Source organism: Phacochoerus africanus, chromosome 15 (assembly GCF_016906955.1).
Source record: "Phacochoerus africanus isolate WHEZ1 chromosome 15, ROS_Pafr_v1, whole genome shotgun sequence".
Classification (NCBI taxonomy): Eukaryota; Metazoa; Chordata; class Mammalia; order Artiodactyla; family Suidae; genus Phacochoerus; species Phacochoerus africanus.
Window position 1 is genome coordinate 99,885,954 of NC_062558.1, and position 19,159 is coordinate 99,905,112.

Here is a 19,159-nt window from a genome sequence, read left to right on the forward strand (position 1 = left end):
GGTGTTACCTATTATGCAGAAGCCCTTGATCAGTTCAACTCAAAGCAAGTGAGTTTAACAATTAGCCTATGAGCACAGAAATACTGGTACTAGGAGTTCAAAGTGCAAGTAATCAAAAATTCTAAAACTATTTTAGGAGTTCCTGATGTGGGGCAGGGATTGGTGGAGTCGCTGCAGTGCTGGAACACAGGTCCAATCCCCAGGCCAGCACAGTGGGTTAGGGATCCGGCACTGCCATAGCTGTGGCTCCAATCTGATCCCTGGCCCAGGTACTCCATATGCCAGAGTCTGGGGTGGGGGGAAGGGGATGTACCTATTTTAATTACTTTATTTGGAAGTGATTTCTTTCTGGAGAAGTTTCCTTTATAGAACTAAAAAAGTCAGCTGCAAAGCACTTCACTCTATTACGGAGCCTATCTATTGCATTAGAGTCTATAGCTTCAAAAATCAAGTATAAAGATACTAACCATAGCTTCCTAACTTGTATTAGTAACTTCATAATTCAGTTTAGATTTTCCTGGCATCCTTTATGCTATCAGGGTGTCTTCAGCCTGCCTTTCCAGTGCAGTCAGTGTTCCTGCTGGTGACACCTGCCTGCTGCACTGCATATGTCCTTGGTAAAAAAAGCAATAATCACAAGATTCTGATTCTCCTGTCCCCCCGACCTGCCCATCTTCCTAGAAGAAATAATTTACCTACATCATACAAATCTCTATGCACTTGCTAACTAATATCTTACATAAAAAGCAGATTTTTTTTAAATCTCACTATTTCTACATAAAGGTAAAAGTGATAATCAACTCAACAGGGTTGAGTCCAATGAGAATAGACCGTGGGTGTCCTGGTTCCCCTTCTGGTACAACCTAACTACAAGTGGTAAACACAAATGGGGGGGGAGGGAGAGCAAGTGCCATACATTCTTCTCAGTGTATTTATTTCCATAAATTCCACAAGAGCAAATACCTGGCCACAATAAACAGAAAGCATAGCTGTGGAGTAAACGTGTTCATTCCAAAACCAGGGGGGCACATGCTTCCTCCTGGCACTGAGGGCAGATCTCACTCACAGCTCGCTCCTAGACCAGCCAAAGGACATTGGTTGGAGTTTGAGAAAGTGAGCACTTCTCCAAAACAGAGTAACCAAGCTGTAAACCCAACCCCACTCCCACCAAAACCTCCACGGGAGTGCTTGACAGCTCCAAACCCAAACCACCCCCTGGCACCTTGGCTCTCAAAAACACCACAAAATTTAGGGCATTTGTTGGTGCAGCCTACCTTTTTTATCAACTACTCTCCGAGCTTAGCTATAGCCTGTTCTGTCATCAAAACGGATCCGGTAAAAACGAAGAGGTCCCTTTACTTTTCTGTGGGAGAGGGAAAGGCAACGATTGCAGTACCAAGAATTTTCTGCAAGGTAAGGCAGGCTGTTTTCTCCGGGCAATTACCTAGGTCTCCGAACCCCCTACCCGGTCTGTGAATTCGACAAAGCCTCCCCCAGAGAGCTTATTAATGAAGCATAGCATCCCAGGAGGAGCAGCAGCACTTACGGTCTCTCCTCCCTAGAGGCAAAGTCTCGGGAAACTTTCTGGGACGCCAAGTTTGCACGCGGCTCCGGCGCGCGCAGGGCGCCGGCGGAGAGGCGAAGGCAGCCAGCTGCGCGCCGACCCCGGCCCCGGCCCCGGCTCCTGGTGCGCGCCCTTGCCTCGACCAGCCCCGCCGCCTTCTCCCAGGACCTGCCGGCCGATGTGCACCGACCGCGGAGCTCCGCAGCTCCAGGCCCTGGCGGGGGGAGGGGGGGGGTGGCGCCGACGGGAGGATCCACTCCAGGGGACGGCCGTGAGCAGGGACGCCGAGCCCAAACCCAGAGGCTCCAGCGGGGAAGCCGCGGGTGTGGCTGGACAGCAGTGGTTTTTTGGAATGCAGGGTGTGGCCCTCTAACACAGCAAAAAAGAAATGAGTCAGCCCGTGCGATCCTAACCAATAAGCGTGTTCAGTGTCTGTTAAGGCGGAACTTTCCTTTCTTGATTTATATCAGACTTAGGCGCCTTTTACAAACTTAAAAAAAAAAATTAAGCCTTTAATAACTTCAAGAAAATGGCAGATGACCTTAAAGCTTTTACAAAACAAAGATTAATCCTGTTATGACAGATACCTTGATCCGTGGATGTTTGTTAACTTTTATTAGTAAAAGTTCCTGCGTTAGGCAGCAATACTGGATGTGGGAGCATGGGATCTGGCATCAAGGCAGATTCCCATCTAACCTCTAAGATTTGGATCTAACCTCTGACACTATGATCTTAAGCTGTTTAATTAAATGCAATGAGAGGGATAAAATGCCAACCCAACAGCTTGTTGGACTGATTATATGTAAAAACACATGCAAAGCATTTGGCACACTGCGTGGCACAGAGTAGGCACTCAAACAATGCTGCCTTGTCCCTCTGAATCAAAACCTCCAAACCTGTGGACAAACTGGCTCATAATTCTTCTTTTCAATGTTAAAATATTCGAAGAATTTTCATGCTGAAATAGTTCTTTGGTGTTTATATTGTCAGCTAAAAAAATACAACCTGAAAGTTGAGAGTGTAAGTTTTATTTTGGGGTGAAATTAGGACTTCAGCCTGGGAGACAGCATCTCAGGTACCCATGAGCAAACATTCTGAGGTGGCCAGGTGGGGAGCTAGGATATATGAGTTTTGCAACAAAGGGAAGGTTGTAGGGACAAAAGATTTACAGATAACCAGATGTAAAGAAGATTTACAGAAAACCAGTTTCTTTAGGAAGAGGTAAAGGTCTGGGTTTACTGAAATCACTCCTTTGATATGCACCTCAGCTGTGAGTCAGTCGTGGTAGTTTCTTTCCTGAGTTCCCTCAGGGCTCAATGGCCCACCCCAGAGTCTCACAGATGACCACGACATCTTTTGTTTTGTCCACTAACTACGGCCCAGGAGGCAGTATTTGAGATAGCCCCAAAGAGGAAAGGGGGAATATCAAGATATAAGTCATAAAGTGAAGGGTGCGGTGCAGGCAGCCATGCACACACGTTACCGAAGTTTGCTGCTGCTGACTACTGGTCACAGACATCAGTCATCATTGATGGATTTTAGCATATTTCTAGATATGAGGAGATGCAAGAATTGGGCTCACAAAATCTTTCCCTAAAAATATGACTATCTGAAGACCTGTTCTTCCAGTTTTCCCAGAGCACAGAGTGTCTCACTCTGGTCTCCACCCTGAGCTCTGCTCAGTGGGTGCTGCAGGTTGGCAGCTGCAGTGGCTCATGTTTTACTCTATGTAGATGGTGATCGCAAGAGCCAAACTCTAGTTCACAGCATGGTCTGAGTACCTTATTTAAATGGTAAAAACCTGAAGCTTTTGATTTAAGATTCTTGGATTTGGTGTTCTTATTATACAAAAGAAATTTCCTTAGTAGCAAAAAAAAAGGGGGGCTTAAAAATGGAAATGATTCTATTTATGCCACAATTAAACAAGTCTCTAAATACGTAAGAGTGATTTTAGAAATATTCATTATATTGGGGCCACTGATTATTTTGGAATAGAAATATGTAAAAGAAACTTTAAGTAGCTGGGAATTAACAAATTACAGGAGACCACAGAACTGCTAGGTCCTGAAGTCCCATTGAGAGTTGATTACTGAGAGTAAATTAGAGGAACCTTGTAAATAAACAATACTTCAATAAAACTTTAAAAAATGGGGAAAAAAAGGTTTTGCAGAGTACTAAATTTTTTTTAAGTTACAAATTAAACCATCTTGGCTTTGGAGAAGATCTCCTGAGTTTAACTTTCTCATGTTTGTTTAAAACCAGTCTTTCCACAGGCCTAGATTTCTTTAAAATACTCTTCAAGCCAAAGATAAAATCTTTTGTCTTTTCTAAGGCCACAACCATGGTAATATGGAGGTTCCCAGAATAGGGGTCTAATCAGAACTGTAGCCCCCGGCCTATGCCAGAGCCACAACAACACAGGATCCGAGCCATGTCTGCGACCTCCACCACAGCCACGGCAACACTGGATCCTTAACCCACTGAGCAAGGCCAGGGATTGAACCGGCAACCTCATGGTACCTAATCAGATTCCTTAACCACTGAGCCACGACAGAACTCCCAAAGATAAAATCTAAAGTGAGATAAAGGACCCTTTCGAAAATACTAGTCTTTTCTCCAAACCATCATAGAAGAGTAGAAAGACAGCTGTGCCAGGAGGTAAGAGATCTTGTCTGAATCCATGCTCTGCCAGTGAGTGATCAGGTCCGAGGCCCTACATGAACTGCTTCATCTGTCTCTGAAGATTTCTATGCATTCAACAGTTTTGAGTCCAAGTTCTGGTCCAAAAGGGCAGGCACAAGAGAAGCACAAGATAAGCCTTGAATCTAACATTTAACCTTAAAAACAGGCCTGTATCCTAGATGAGGAAGCTGATAAATCTCTCTTGACTCTCATATTCCTGATAAAGATAATCTTATTGTTCTAGACCCTGTAAATTAAATTCTGGGAACATCTGAGCTCCCTCTCTCTCTGCTGACAATTTACTATTATCAGGCTTCCTAATGTCCTTCACATCTTTTTACCATGTTTTGTCTTGTTTTGTTTTTTTCCACCTAGTGCAGGCATCCATGCCCTCATGCTAGAATCACTGAGGTTTAGTGTCTCCTAACTGCTTCTCCAGCTGCCAGGTCCCTTCCTCTGTGCTCTCAATGCATCCTCACCATCACATGATAAATGTCAAAGTCCAGCATGCCATCGTGTCATAAACTTTTCCTTTCACTATCAATTAAACAAGTATTAGTTTTATAGTAAAGATCAAGAGGAAAACCTTTGCTTTACGGGCAACCTTCCTCGACTATTCATGTCAATACTTTTTTTTTTTTTTTTGGCCCATGCCCATGGCATGTGGACGTTCCTGAGCCACGGATGGAACCCGAGCCATAGCAGTGACCCAAACGGCTACAGTGACAACACCAGATCCTTAACCATCTACACTACAATGGAACTCCAGTACCTATTTTTAAGCACAATGATTTTCTGTTTATGAAACTATTACTATCCATTATACTGGCTAAATTGATAATATGTTGGCTGTTACATCAAGAACTGCAGCTCTTTTATATGAGAAGTCTGTATACATATAACCAGTGTGCATATGAACAACTCAACAAACTTCATGACCCTGCAGTTTAAACTATGCAATTGTATGCATGCATGTAGACATACAGAGATACACTGCGATACATGAAAGGGGAAGGGAAAAGTAGCACTTACAGAAAAGAGATAATCCAGTTTGTTTCTACTAAGATCCAGTCAAGCTTACAATTTACAGTGTGAGTGCTCCATTCAGGAACAAGGAAGGCTTCATAATATGGACACATGCGATCTTAACTCTTGAAAGATGTTTACATGATCCTTCTGCTTCGGAAATAAGGAGACAATTACCAAGGTTATTAGAACATTCTCACAATAGAAAAAAGATCACTATTTCTAAGATGTCTTTGTTGCCTAAAGATAAAACACAAAATACAAGGACTGTCATTCTAAAGTTTTATAAAAAGGAACGGTTAGCTCTGGGCCCAATGCCACGTTCATTCAGAAGCTGGCCTGCATCTCTCCAACCCTCACCATCCACTTAAAAAACCTCAGCCACAAAACCCTGCCTGTTTACTGGTTGTTCCCCTAAAGCAGTGGGCATATAACCACCTCCTCACCTGAACCCACACCATGGCCTCTATCTGATGACCTCTCTCACTCATCTTACTTGTTATCATCTTCCAGACCCACTCAGCCCCTTCCTTTTCCTGGAACCCTCTTCACTGGCTCAAGCCCCAGGGAACTCTCCTCTCCTCCAAATGCCTACAAACCTTATTTTCTTTTTTGTTTTTGTCTTTTTAGGGCCACATCCACGGCATATGGAACTTCCCAGGCTAGGGGTCAAATCAGAGCTACAGCTGCTGGCCTACACCATGGCCACCAGATCCGCTCCACATCTGTGACCTACACCACAGCTCACGGCAATGCCGGATCCTCAACCCACTAAGCGAGGCCAGGGATTGAACACACAACCTCATGGTTCCTAGTTGGATTGTTTTCCACTGTGCCACAACGGGAACTCCAGACATTATTTTCTATGCCCCTATCTTACAACTAACCCACAGAGCCTCAGTTCCTACCTTTTGAAATCCCTGACTTTTCTCTCTCAGCAGGTGACAGAAGTCCGTCTGAGGCAGAGATGGTATTTCAAAGGCCTTATATCCCCCCAGGACCTAGGAGATTCTGAATAAATGGTTGTTAATATATAATGGTGTATCAGTTATAGAACAGCTACAAAGGAGAAAGGAGAACTTTCCTTTTGGCTGCTTACACAGCGAGAACAAACAAATATAATCTTTCAAACCAGTTAGCAAGCAGAACACAACTGGCAGAAGTGTGTCTTTGCTATTAATGACATGTTCCAACAATAAAGAATGCCACTACTAAAAAAGCAAGTCTAATACTTTCCTAAAGGGAAGTACAGTTTACAAAAGAGTGTCATCACATACACTCCCAATTCCCCAAATACTAACTGAGGAAGAGAACAGAGAGACAAAGTCATTCTATCTTCCCTCAAGTAATGGAGACATAGGTACATATTTCACAATCTTGCAAGTACTAATTCCTCCTTAAATAAAAACATTGTGTAAACAGAGTTCCCTATGTAGCTCAGCTGAAAGGAACCTGACTATCAGCATCCATGAGGATGCAGGTTGGATCCCTAGCCTCAATCACTGGGTTAAGGATCCGGTGTTACCATGAGCTGTGGTGGAGGTCACAGACATGGCTCGGATCCTGTGTTGCTATGGCGTAAGCTGGCAGATACAGCTCTGATTTGACCCCTAGCCTGGGAACCTGCAAACGCCTCCAGTGCAGCCCTAAAAAGAAAAAAAAAAAAAAACAGAAAAGAAAGAAACATTATGTACATGGATTAGCCACAAACCTTTCACCTACAAGGTCTCCTAAACATAAAATGTAGCAACCGAGCAGTTCTTTAAGGCAACTTGCAACTGCTGGAACCATCCTAAATATCCCTATTTTATATGGTTTAAAATCAAGGTATATGACATTTGCATTAGATCAAGGCTCTGTCAAAGAGTCATTATCATACACACTATCACACACACGTATAGACAGAGTCACTTGTATCCTTTGATTAGTGCTAATATGAGATGCGAACAAAAGCTACTGCTGTTCTCAAAAAAGCTATGGGATAAATCAGCTATCCTGCTATGCAATTACATTTATTGTAATTGCTCATGACAAAGACAGAGACTTCTTAAATATTCCAAGTATAAACAACCAAATGAATTAGTCAGCACTCTTTTAACTAGCAGGTAACAGAAAGAGCACTTGAAGCAGCAGAGGAAAAGCAAGATCAACTTACTGACTTCAAGTAAGTCAGCAACAGGAAAGCCATACAGGGGGATGGGCTTTAGGGCCAACTCAGAATGAACTCCACCAGGACAAGCTGACACCTTTGCTTCTACAGGTTGGCTTTGTTCTCCCTTCCTAAAATCTGCCTTCTGCCACTTAACTCCCAGCTCTGCCAGTAAGAGGGACTATTTCATGGTTATGATTTTACGAATTTTGAAGAAAAACCGCACACTGGTTCAGCTTGAGGCCATGTACCCACCTCAGTCACCAAAGTCATGTGAGTGGCCAGTCTATACTAGAACTACATAGTTGAACTGGTAGGAAGAGCAGTCAGTTCTCCAGAAGGTGAGTTTACTTCCCAGAAGTGGAAAGGAGTGCTTATTTGCCTGTCCAAAAAGAAACATGACCACCTATCAAGGAACTCCATTTCAAGTTGAATGCAAAAGCTTATCTAAAAAGTACTCAACCTGGTAATAAATTACATTCTAAAAATTGTTTAATGAACCCTAAAGTTAATGATCTTTTATGTGGCACCTGAAATGCATTTCACTAGAGACAATATTTTGAATACTATACTCAAACCCCGTTCAGAACATTGTTCCCATAGGAAAATGTATTTGAATCTCCACCTACAGCAAGAAAAACATGCTCAATTTAATTCATTTACTGAGTAGTAAAGACAGTGGCTTCCACCTGCACACAGTTGTTTTACATTTAATTTCTGACACAGCAAGGCAGGTATTAACAACTGCCACTGAGAGGAAAACTGGGAGGTGAAGAAGGTTCTGAGGCCTAAGGTCAATAATGACTACTAGTCAGAGGCTGCTTCAAAGCCATGTACATTTGACTCCAGTGCTGAGATAATTCCAGCTGATAGCCGAAGCAGCCAAACAAGAATGGGCTTTCAGTTCAGGAGACTGAGAGCTAATGTTTCTGACTTGCAGAAAAGTAAAGGAACTAGGAGCAGGCAGGCACAGTTAACAGCCAGACATTAACTTTCTATATCTTCCCAAGGGAAGGTATTTCCCTGTGGCAGAACAAAAAGAAAATATTTCTCTGGATAAACTTTATATATATAAAATACAAACATATAAATTATAAATCATACTGATGCTTGTACTGACATGAAGATGGTCTGAAAATTAAAGGTCTATGAACAGTATCTTTATAAAAAATTTATTTTTCCCTGTTGGAAATAGGGGGACACTGGAGTTCCCGTTGTGGCTCAGTGGTTAACGAATCCAACTAGGAAACATGAGGTTGCAGGTTCGATCCCTGGCCTTGCTCAGTGGGTTAAGGATCCGGTGTTGCCATGAGCTGCGGTGTAGGTCGCAGACAGGGCTTGGATCTGGCGTTGCTGTGGCTCTGGCGTAGGCTGGCGGCTAGCTCTGATTCGACCCCTAGCCTGGGAATCTCCATATGCTGCAGGAGTGGCCCTAGAAAAGACAAAAAAAAAAAAATAGGGGGACACTATCTTAGAGGGCACTTAAGTGTTTTAAAAGAAAATTAAAATTGCAAAAATAACTAAGGTGACTCAGTTCTGCCAATATAAATGCAGTGGATGCATTCCACAGCTTTAACTGTTTCACACTTTAAAAAATGATTTTGGTTATGCAGTATTTAATACATACAAGAGAATACATTTTTCATATTTGTCAAGAAAAACAATATGATAATCAACAATTTTGATAAATCAACCCAAAAGCAGATCATGTTGGACAAAACCCCTTGGTCCAAGATGGGGTTTTAAAAATAAATCAACCCTCTGTATTTAGAAATCAAACTGGAGAGGTGATCAGAAGTCATGAGATAGAAAACAGTGGAAATCAATCACACAGGACAGGAATAGCTAAACTATACATTGCCTTAACTTGGAAACTGCTAGTCAGACAGACTTGTAGCAGCTTTTGGTTTCACTCCATGGTTCAAAGCCAGGAGTAGTTAGTTATTAGTCAGAAAATTAGGCACGTGACCTGAAACATGACAGATCATCTGGAAATTATTCCAAACTGAGGTAAGGTATTACTAAGCCAAGACAAACTGGTTCTCCCATGCAGAGCCTCAAACACATCAGACACCACAGCAAGAAAAAGAAAAGGAGCACATGGACTAACGACCAGGAACTTCATTTCATACATCACGGAAAAAAGAACTAATAACTTTTTGACTTTGAAAAAGTCAAAGAAAACAGGCAATAATTTACTACTAAGAATCTAATTTCATTGTAATTGCATGTTCAGCAATTTATGTTACGGGGAAAATTAGGATAAAGACATTAAAGAGTTTGTATGTCACAAGAAAAAGGACATATATACTAAGCTAGTCAATGAGTCTGTATAAATTGTTTGACTAAAAACTACATATTGAAAATAAGGAAGTCTAAAATGTCGTACAAATTAAACGGTACAGTAAATACACACTAAGGAGGAGATGGAAGAGGGAAGATGGAAACTAATGGAAAACAATGACACTTAACAACATAAGGATGGCAGGCAAAAAAGTGGGGACACTTACATGAGCACAGCTTGCTGGTTATCAGAGTGACACTCTCCTTCACCTGGCTGCCTTTTTATTTATTTTTTTGGCCACAGCATGCAGCGGCTTGATGTGGGATTTTAGTTCCCAGACCATGGACTGAATCCAGGCCACCGTTTGTGAAAACACCGGATCCTAACCACTAGACCGCTGTGCTTTCCCCTGGCTGCCTTATTTTATAGCTACTGGGACACACAGCTTCCAATGGCATCGTGTTCTAAGATCCCTGAAGACTGGGTCCAGGGCTTGGATTTTGTTAAACTTCTAGATGTTCAGACCTTGACATAGGACATGTCCTACAAATGTTTGAAGAGGAGAAAAAAATTAAAGGTCAAGTTGGTCAACCTTAAATACCTTATTTAAATGCCTTATTTGAAGTGATAACTTCTGATGAAGGTTGACCTCTTTGGGGCAGAAGAAAAACAGTAGCACAAGAGTCAATGGGGAGCACTGTCTTTCAACTTAAAAAGGAAGCTTTCTGTATAAGGGGGTGTGTGTGTGTGTTCGTGCGTATGTCCCCTGAAAGGGAGGGAGTGTAGTACGTAAGGCATGAAAAGGGGGATATCAGTCAGGCTAAATTATGCTATGTAACAACACCAACATTTTGGAGGTCAATAAGAGAGGACGGTTTATTTCTGGCTCTTGTTTCATTCTTTGCAGGTGAGCCGAGGCTGGACCCCATGTCCTTTTCACTCTGGGACCAGGGAAGAAGCAGCACCCCTATTTAGGACAGACTGGTCTCAGGACAAAGAGAAAAGGCAGATAGCAGAACCAGGTGATGTCTCCTCCATTTTTGCTTGAAAATGGCACATGTCATTGGTATTTACATCTCTTGGTCAAAATAAGGTCTATGGCCAAACCAGCTATGGGGTTCAACCCTCAGTAGTGTAGGAAAGCATCATCCTCCCACAGGATGGAGGGCAGGTAAGAAGGGACAGCATATGTTTTGACAATGACATAATGTACCACAAAGGGAAGGGAAAATGGCTAGAGAAGTGTTCTCTTCCCTTTGGTGATGACAGAAGGTGTCCTATTGTAAAAAACCGTCCTTTTATTTTGGGGGTACTTTATGCTGTTCTACTAATCTTTCAGATATTGTCTCACTGTATCCTAACAACCATCCCAGTGCAATCCTAGGACTTGCTCAAGGCTCAGCAGCCCCTGAACTGGAACTCCAAGTCTGGTGATCTCTTACCAAAACAGCCTTTGAGGTCTCAATAATCCTAGACACTTCCTAAAAGGGCTGCTGAGAAATTAAGGAAAACAATGTATTTAAAACACATAAGCACATAAAAGTACTCAAGAAATATAAGGTAGTATTATTATTCAATTATGCTGTTCATCTCCTATCCCATATCTTTCCCAAATTACCTTTAAATTTAATCACAAACAGTTTGTTAAAATTCCTTCAGTGTAGGAGTTTCCTTGTGGCACAGCAGGTTGGGTTGCTACTGTGGCGTGGGTTCAATCCCTAGCCGGGAACTTCCACATGGTGCAGCCAAAAAAAAATTCCTTCAGTCAGTGTAGGAAATGCATTTATTAATGATGTTTCCGTTCTCCATTAAAACCCTAAGCTCCCCTAGTTTTAGAGTTTTTCCTATACACACACACAAACTTTGCTGGTAAGTTTTATTACTTGTTTACTCCCTGCTTGGTCTACTACTTCAAGAAGTTTCAGAAGGCAGAACTATTAATAATTTTTATTTCTTCCCAAGCAAGGGAAATTAAGGAAACTGAAGATACTTGGTCTTCATTTGAAGTGTGATATAGATTCCACACATGGCTCCAATAGAGGATGAATAAAGGACTTGGCATCAAAGACCTTCTGTCTTCTACCTCCAGTCCTAATTAGCAATACTTGCCTTCTCTCTTTGCATTCCACTAAGCTACAGCTACAGCCTTGCTCCAGAATGGGAACTTTCTTTCCCACCTCTGCCTCTTGACTCAAACTGTGTATTCTAACTAGAGTATTCCCTAAGCACTGTCCCAACTCCATTCAAAGATCCTGCATGAATAATTGAGTACCACAATGCATGCACAAAGATGTTCATCACAGTATGCTTTATAAGAATGAAAAGTTGAGGAGTTCCCACTGTGGTGCAACAAGACCAGTGGCATCTTGGGAGCACACTGGAATGCAGGTTCCATTCCCAATCCAGCACAATGGGTTAAGGATCCAGCATTGATTCAACAGCAGCTTGGATCTGATCCCTGGCAGAGGAACTCCATATGTGGGGGGGGCAGCCAAAAAAGAAAAAAAATTTGAGGAAAACCTAAATGCCTACCAAAAAGAAAATGGCTAAATACAGATCACATACACATGGAAAGCTATTTAAAAAAAAGGAAAATGATATATATGTATGCTTATTGATGTGGTATACTCTCAATATATTATCAAATGAATCAGGTATCAAAACATTATTACGGGGAAATGAGATGAAGATGGCAGAAGAGAAGGACTGGAGCTCAGCTTCTCTCCTAAAAACAACAAAATTAACAACCAAATGCTGAGCCATCTTCAATCAAATAGACCAGAAACCTTAAAAAAGATATCCTACTCCAGAAGACAGAGAGGAGGCCACATCAAGAGGTAGGAGGGGTGATTACATGATATAAGTAACCCCATACCTCCCGGTTGGGAAGCCCCACAGACTGGAAAGTAACTGGTTCACAGAGACTCACCTACAGGAGTGAGAGTTCTGAGCCCCACATCAAACTCCCACGTGTGGGGATGTGGCACTGCGAGAAAGAACCCTCAGAGCATCTGGCATTGAAGGCCAGTGAGGCTTGTGTGCAGGAGCTCCACAAGACTGGGGAAAACAGGGACCCCATTCTTAAAGGGTGCACAGAGACTTTCACATGTACTGGGTCCCAGGGCAAAGCAAAGTCTATATAGGAATCTGGGTCAAATCTGACTGCAGTTCTTGGAGGACCTACTGGGAAAACAGGGGTGAATATGGCTTGGTGTGGGGGAAGGACATTGGAAGCAAAGCTCTTGGGAATATTCAGCAGTGTGCCTTTCTCTGGAGGTGGCCATTTTGGGAAAATCTGGCCCCACCCATCAGCACTGAGAAGCCCCAGGGCAAACAACAATCCAGTGGGATCACAGCCCCTCCAATGAGTATACAGGCTGCCTAAAGAACCCCCAGGTACACAGCCACCACTGCTAATCTGACCCAGAGACAAAGCCCCACCCACCAGAGGGATAGGAATCAGCTCCACCTACCAGTGGGCAGGCATCAGTCCCTCCCATCAGGCAGCCTGTAGCAAGAAGCCTGTACCAACTTCAGCCACAAGGCAGGCAGACACCAGAAGTAGTAAGAGAGGCTACAAATCTATTATCTGTAAAAAGGTCACCATGACAAAAACCTATAAAAATGAAAAGACAGAGAACTATAACTCAGATGAGGGAGAAAGAAAAAAACCTCAGAAAAACAGCTAAGTGATCAGGAGAGTCTTAGCCTCCAGAATCTTCTTTGATGCTAAAGATGATGCAAGACATTGGAAATAAAATGGAGGCAAAGATGGATAATTTACAGGAAACACTGAACAAAGAGATACAAGATATAAAAATTAAGTAAGAAGAGATGCAAAATACAATAACTGAAAAAAAAATTCATTAGAAGCAGCCAACAGTAGAATATAGGAAAGAGAAGAATAAATAAGTGAGCTGGAGGACAGATTAGTGGAAATTATGATGTGGTACAAAAAAGAGAAAAAAGATTGAAAACAAATGAAGAGAGCCTCAGAGAACTCTGGGACAACACTAAACACACCAACATCCATATTATAGGGGTGCCAGAAGGAGAAGAGAGAGAGAAGGGGACAGAAAAAATATTCCAAGAGATAATAGCTGAAAACTTCCCTAACATGGGAAAGGAACAATTCACTCAAATCCAGGAAGTGCAACGAGTACCAAATAAAATAAACCCAAGGAGGAATACCCCTAGACACATATTAATCAAAGGACCACAATTAAAGACAAAGAGAAAATACTGAAAGCAGCTAGGGAAAAGAAACAACACACAAGGGAACCCCGATAAGGTTATCGGCAGATTTTTCAGTAGAAACTCTGCAGGCCAGAAGGGAGTGGCATGATAAACTTGACGTGATGAAAGGAAAAAACCTCCAACCAAGATGACTTTACCCTCCAACCAAGGCTCTCATTCAGATTTGAAGGAGAAATCAAAAGCTTCACAGATAAGCAAAAGCTAAGAGAATTCATTACCACTAAACCAGCTTTACAACAAATACTAAAGGAACTTCTTAGGCAGAAAAGAAAAGGCTGCAACAGAAAACAAAAATTACACAAATGACTAGGCTCACCAGTAAAGGTAAAGATACGAAATCATCCATGCACAATTATACAACCAAAATCAGAAATCATGAGAAAAGGAGAGTACAAATGCAGGACACTGGCGATGCACTTGCAATTAAGAGATCAACAATGTAAAACAATCTCGTGTATATATATATATATATGTGTGTGTGTGTGTGTATATATATGTATGTATATATATAGACATTTATATCAAAACTTCAGAATAACTGCAAACCAAAAATCTACAATTGATACACAAACTAAGAAAAATCAACTCAAATATAACACTAAAGATAGTCATCAAATCACAAGAGGACAGAACAAGAGAAGAAGAAAAAAGAGCAACAAAAACAAATCCAAAGCAATTAAAAAAATGGCAATGAGAACATACATACCAATAATTACTTAAATGTTAATGGACTAAATACCCCAACCAAAAGACACAGACTGGCTGAGTGGATACAAAAACAAGACCCTCGGAGTTCCTCTCATGGCGCAGTGGCTAACGAATCCGACTAGGAACCATGAGGTTGCGGGTTCAGTCCCTGCCCTTGCTCATTGGATTAACAATCCGGCATTGCCGTGAGCTGTGGTGTAGATTGCAGAGGCGGCTCGGATACCACGTTACTGTGGCTCTGGCATAGGCCAGCAGCTACAGCTCTGATTCGACACTTAGCCTGGGAACCTCCATATGCCAAGGGAGAGGTCCAAGAAATAGCAAAAAGACAAAAAAAAAAAAAAAAAAAAGACCCTCTCTCTCTTCAAGAGACCCACTTCACTTCTAGGAACACATACAAATCGAAAGTGAGAGAATGGAAGAAATTATTCCATGTGAATGGGGATCAAAAGAAACTCATAACAGACAAAATACTTTAAAATGAAGAATATTGTAAGGGACAAGGAAGGTCACTAGCTAATGATCAAAGGATCAATCCAACAAGAAGATATAACAATTTTAAATATCTATGCACCCAACATAGGTTCAGCACAATACATAAGGCAACTAACAACCTTTAAAGGACAAATCAACAATAACACAATCATAGTGGGGGACTTTAACACCCCACTTACAGCAATGGACAGATCATCCAGACAGACAATCACTAAGGAAACGCAAGCACTGAATGAAGCATTAGACCAGATGGACTTCATAGATATTTATAGGACATTCCATCCAAAAGCAGCAGAATACACATTCTTCTCAAGTGCACATGGAACATTCTCTAAGACTGATCACATCTTGGGCTACAAATCCAGCCTCTGTAACTTTAAGAAAACTGAAATCATATCAAGCAACTTTTCTGACCACAATGCTGTATGACAGAAATCAACAACAAGAAAAAACCTGCAAAAAACACAAACACATGGAGACTAAACAACATGCTACTAAATAACCAATGGATCACTGAAGAAATCAAAGAGGAAATTAAAAAATACCTAGAAGCAAATGACAACAAAGATATGGGATGCAGCAAAAACCGTTCTAAGAGGAAAGTTTATAGCAATACAAGCCCACCTCAGGAAACAAGAAAAAGCTCAAATAAACAAGCTAACTTTACATCTAAAGCAGCTCGAGAGAGAACAGACAAGATGTAAAGTTAGCAGAAGGAAAGAAATCATAAAGATCAGAGCAGAAATCAATGAAATAGAAACAAAGAAATCCATAGAAAAGACCAAGGAAACAAAAAGCTGGTTCTCTGAAAAGATCAACAATTGATAAACCCTTAGCCAGTCTTATCAAAAAAAAAAAAGAGTACACAAATCAATAAAATTAGAAATTAAAAAGGAGAAGTAACAACAGACATCACAGAAATACAAAGGATCATAAGAGACTACTATATGCAACTATATGCCAATAAAATGGAAAACCTGGAAGAAATGGACAAATTCTTAGAAAAGTACAATCTTCCAAGACTAAACCAAGATGAAATAGAAAAGATGAATGGACCCATCACAAGAACTGAAATTGAAACTGTGATTTAAAAACTTTCAACAAACAAAAGTCCAGGACAAGATGGCTTCACAGGCAAATTCTACCAAACATTTAGAGAAGAGCTAACACCTATCCTTCTGAAACTATTCCAAAATATCACAGAGGAAGGGACACTCCAGAACTCCTGATACCAAAACCAGACAAAGATTCCACAAAAAAAGAAAACTACAGACCAATTTCACCGATGAACATCGAAGCAAAAATCCTCAACAAAATACCAGCAAACAGCATCCAACAATACATTAAAGGATTGTACATCATGATCAAGTGGGATTTATCCCAGGGATGCAAGGATTCTTCAGTATCTGCAAATCAATTGGTGTGATACACCACATTAACACACTGAAGAATAAAAACCATATGATCCTCTCAATAGACACAGAAAAAGTCTTTGACAAAATCCAACACCCATTTCTGATTAAAAACCCATCAGAAAGTAGGCATAGAGGTAAGCTACCTCAACATGATAAAGGCCATATATGACAAACCCACAGCGAACATCATTCTCAACAGTGAAAAGCTGAAAGAATTCATGCTGAGATCAGGAACAAGACAAGGATGTCTGCTCTCACCACTACTCTTCAACATAGTTTTGGAAGTCCTAGCCACAGCAGTCAGAAGTAAAAGAGATAAAAGAAATCCAAATTGGAAAGGAAGAAGTAAAACTATCACTATTTGCAGATGACATGATACTGTAACTAGAGGATCCTAAAGACTCTACTAGAAAACTGTTAGAGCTCATCAATGAATTTGGCAAAGTCGCAAGATACAAAATTAATACACAGAAATCGATGGCATTTCTATATACTAACAATGAAAGATCAGAAAGAGAAATTAGGGAAGCGATTCCGTTTACCATCACATGTCAAAAGAATAAAATACCTAGGATAAACCTACCTAAAGAGACAAAAGACCTGTACTCTGAAAACTATAAGACACTGATGAAAGAAATCAAAGATGACACAAATAGATGGAAAGACACACAATGCTCTTGGATTGGAAGAGTCAATATTATCAAAATGACTATACTACCTAAGGCAATCTACAGATTCAATGCAATCCCTAACAAATTACCAAGGACATTTTTCACAGAAGTCATAGAAAATATTTTAAAGTTTGTTTGGAAGCACAAAAGACCCGGAATAGCCAAAGACATCCCAAAAAAGAAAAATGGAGCTGGAGGAATCAGGCTCCCGGACTTCAGACTATACTACAAAACAACAGTCATCAAAACCGTATGGTACTGGCACAAAGACAGAAATATATATCAGTGGAACAAGATAGAAAGCCCAGAATTCAACCCACGCACCTACAGCCAACCAATCTATGACAAGGAGGCAAGAATATACAATGGAGAAAAGAGAGCCTGTTCGATAAATGGTGCTGGGAAAACTGGACAACCACATGTAAAAGAATGAAATTAGAACACTCCCTAACACCACACACAAAAATAAACTCAAACTGGATTAAACATCTAGATATAAGACCAGATACTCTAAAACTCTTAGAGGAAAACATAGGCCAAACACTCTCCGACACAAATGACAGCAACATCTTCTCAGATCCACCTCTTAAAGTAATGACAGTAAAAACAAAAATAAACAAATGGGACCTAATTAAACTTAAAAGTTTCTGCATAGCCAAGGAAACTCTAAACAAAATGAAAAGACAACCCACCGAATGGGAGAACCACTTCTGTAATAATCCAAGTCCAGTCCTGACTCAGTAGGAACTATAAATAAATATCTATTGTTTTAGGAAGAAATAAGGGAAATAAATGTTTTAAGATTATGTAAGTCTGATTCAGGGAATTGACACAAACGAATGTTGTGAAATATCCAAGGCATTTTTTGAAGGTTCAATAAAGAATGTGTTTTGAGAACTAGGTGGGTGAGATTTTAAAATAAAAACAACCACCACGATCTTAGCTGTTACTTAGCAATTTCAGGCTTCAATTGTTCGCTTTCTAAAGGGCAGAAAACTGAAGAAACTGCTTTCCCGGAGAAACACGGAGATATCTGATCCAGTTTGCTTACTCTCTAAGATTTTAACCAAGCCACTAGGAACTTTAAGCTGCCCAGGTTTTCGTTTTGTATTGCTCTCTCTGGAGACAATTCACTTTCCCTAAAACTTAATTTGTGTATCAAAAGCAAGGCTACATGCCATGGTTAGTCAGGAGGCACCCTGGATACTTGTCCCCAAAGTGTCCCCATCTGGGGAAATGCAGATTCCAGGGGGTACAGAGAAGGAAAAGAAGGAAATTCAAAAGGGAGTGAGCAGTCTGACTTATCTCAGGCACTGCGAGAAAAAGAAGTGAGGGATAGCAGGGGCCAGTTACAAAGCTGAGTTAACCAACTGGGAACTCCAGTCACACTCTTAATAGGTCTAAATTCTAAATTGATCTTGGCACTTATCTTCAATTCCAGAAGCTATGCAGTCATGACAACTTGGGTTACCTAGCACGGATTCAAAACCAAACCTTGCTTTTATCAACCAAACCAAAGCCTTCCACCCAGAGCTAAGAAAGATAACTGAAGATTTGTGGCTGAAAAATGTCTTCAAAACAGGAAATGTACAATCAGTAGTACACTGCAGGGGCCAGTTCATATCAGACCCCTAGAACTGACTGTCATATTCTTGGGATTTAGGCAAAGCCGTTGTTAAACACACCATCATTAAATGTTATATAAACACACAATAAAAATAAACTACTGTAAAAACAAAGGTAATAAATATTCAGAACTCACCACTTCCTGTTTTACTATTATCAATGCTCTTGAGGTTCTTTGCAACTATTGTATCTGACTGGCAGTAAACCATATAATTGTGTGCTCCTGCACTTCACTTCCCAACTCAGCTGCCAGGGACTTTTGCTGAGAGTGTGAAATCAACT

At 41.0% G+C, this 19,159-nt stretch overlaps 1 protein-coding gene across 6 annotated transcripts in view; it reads right to left on the reverse strand.

Annotated features, from left to right (window-relative positions):
- SGMS1 (sphingomyelin synthase 1) overlaps nucleotides 1-19,159 on the reverse strand; it is a 311,375-nt gene that overhangs the window by 94,887 nt on the left and 197,329 nt on the right. The window contains exon 6 of one of the 6 annotated variants that reach the window (XM_047762703.1): nucleotides 5,279-5,422. The exons of 3 other annotated variants lie outside the window; for them this stretch is intronic. The gene's annotated coding sequence lies outside the window, so the exon portion shown is untranslated. Of the gene's footprint in view, nucleotides 1-1,546; nucleotides 1,979-5,278; nucleotides 5,426-19,159 lie in introns of those variants that run through there. 2 more of the 6 variants (XM_047762702.1, XM_047762705.1) reach the window with 2 other exon arrangements.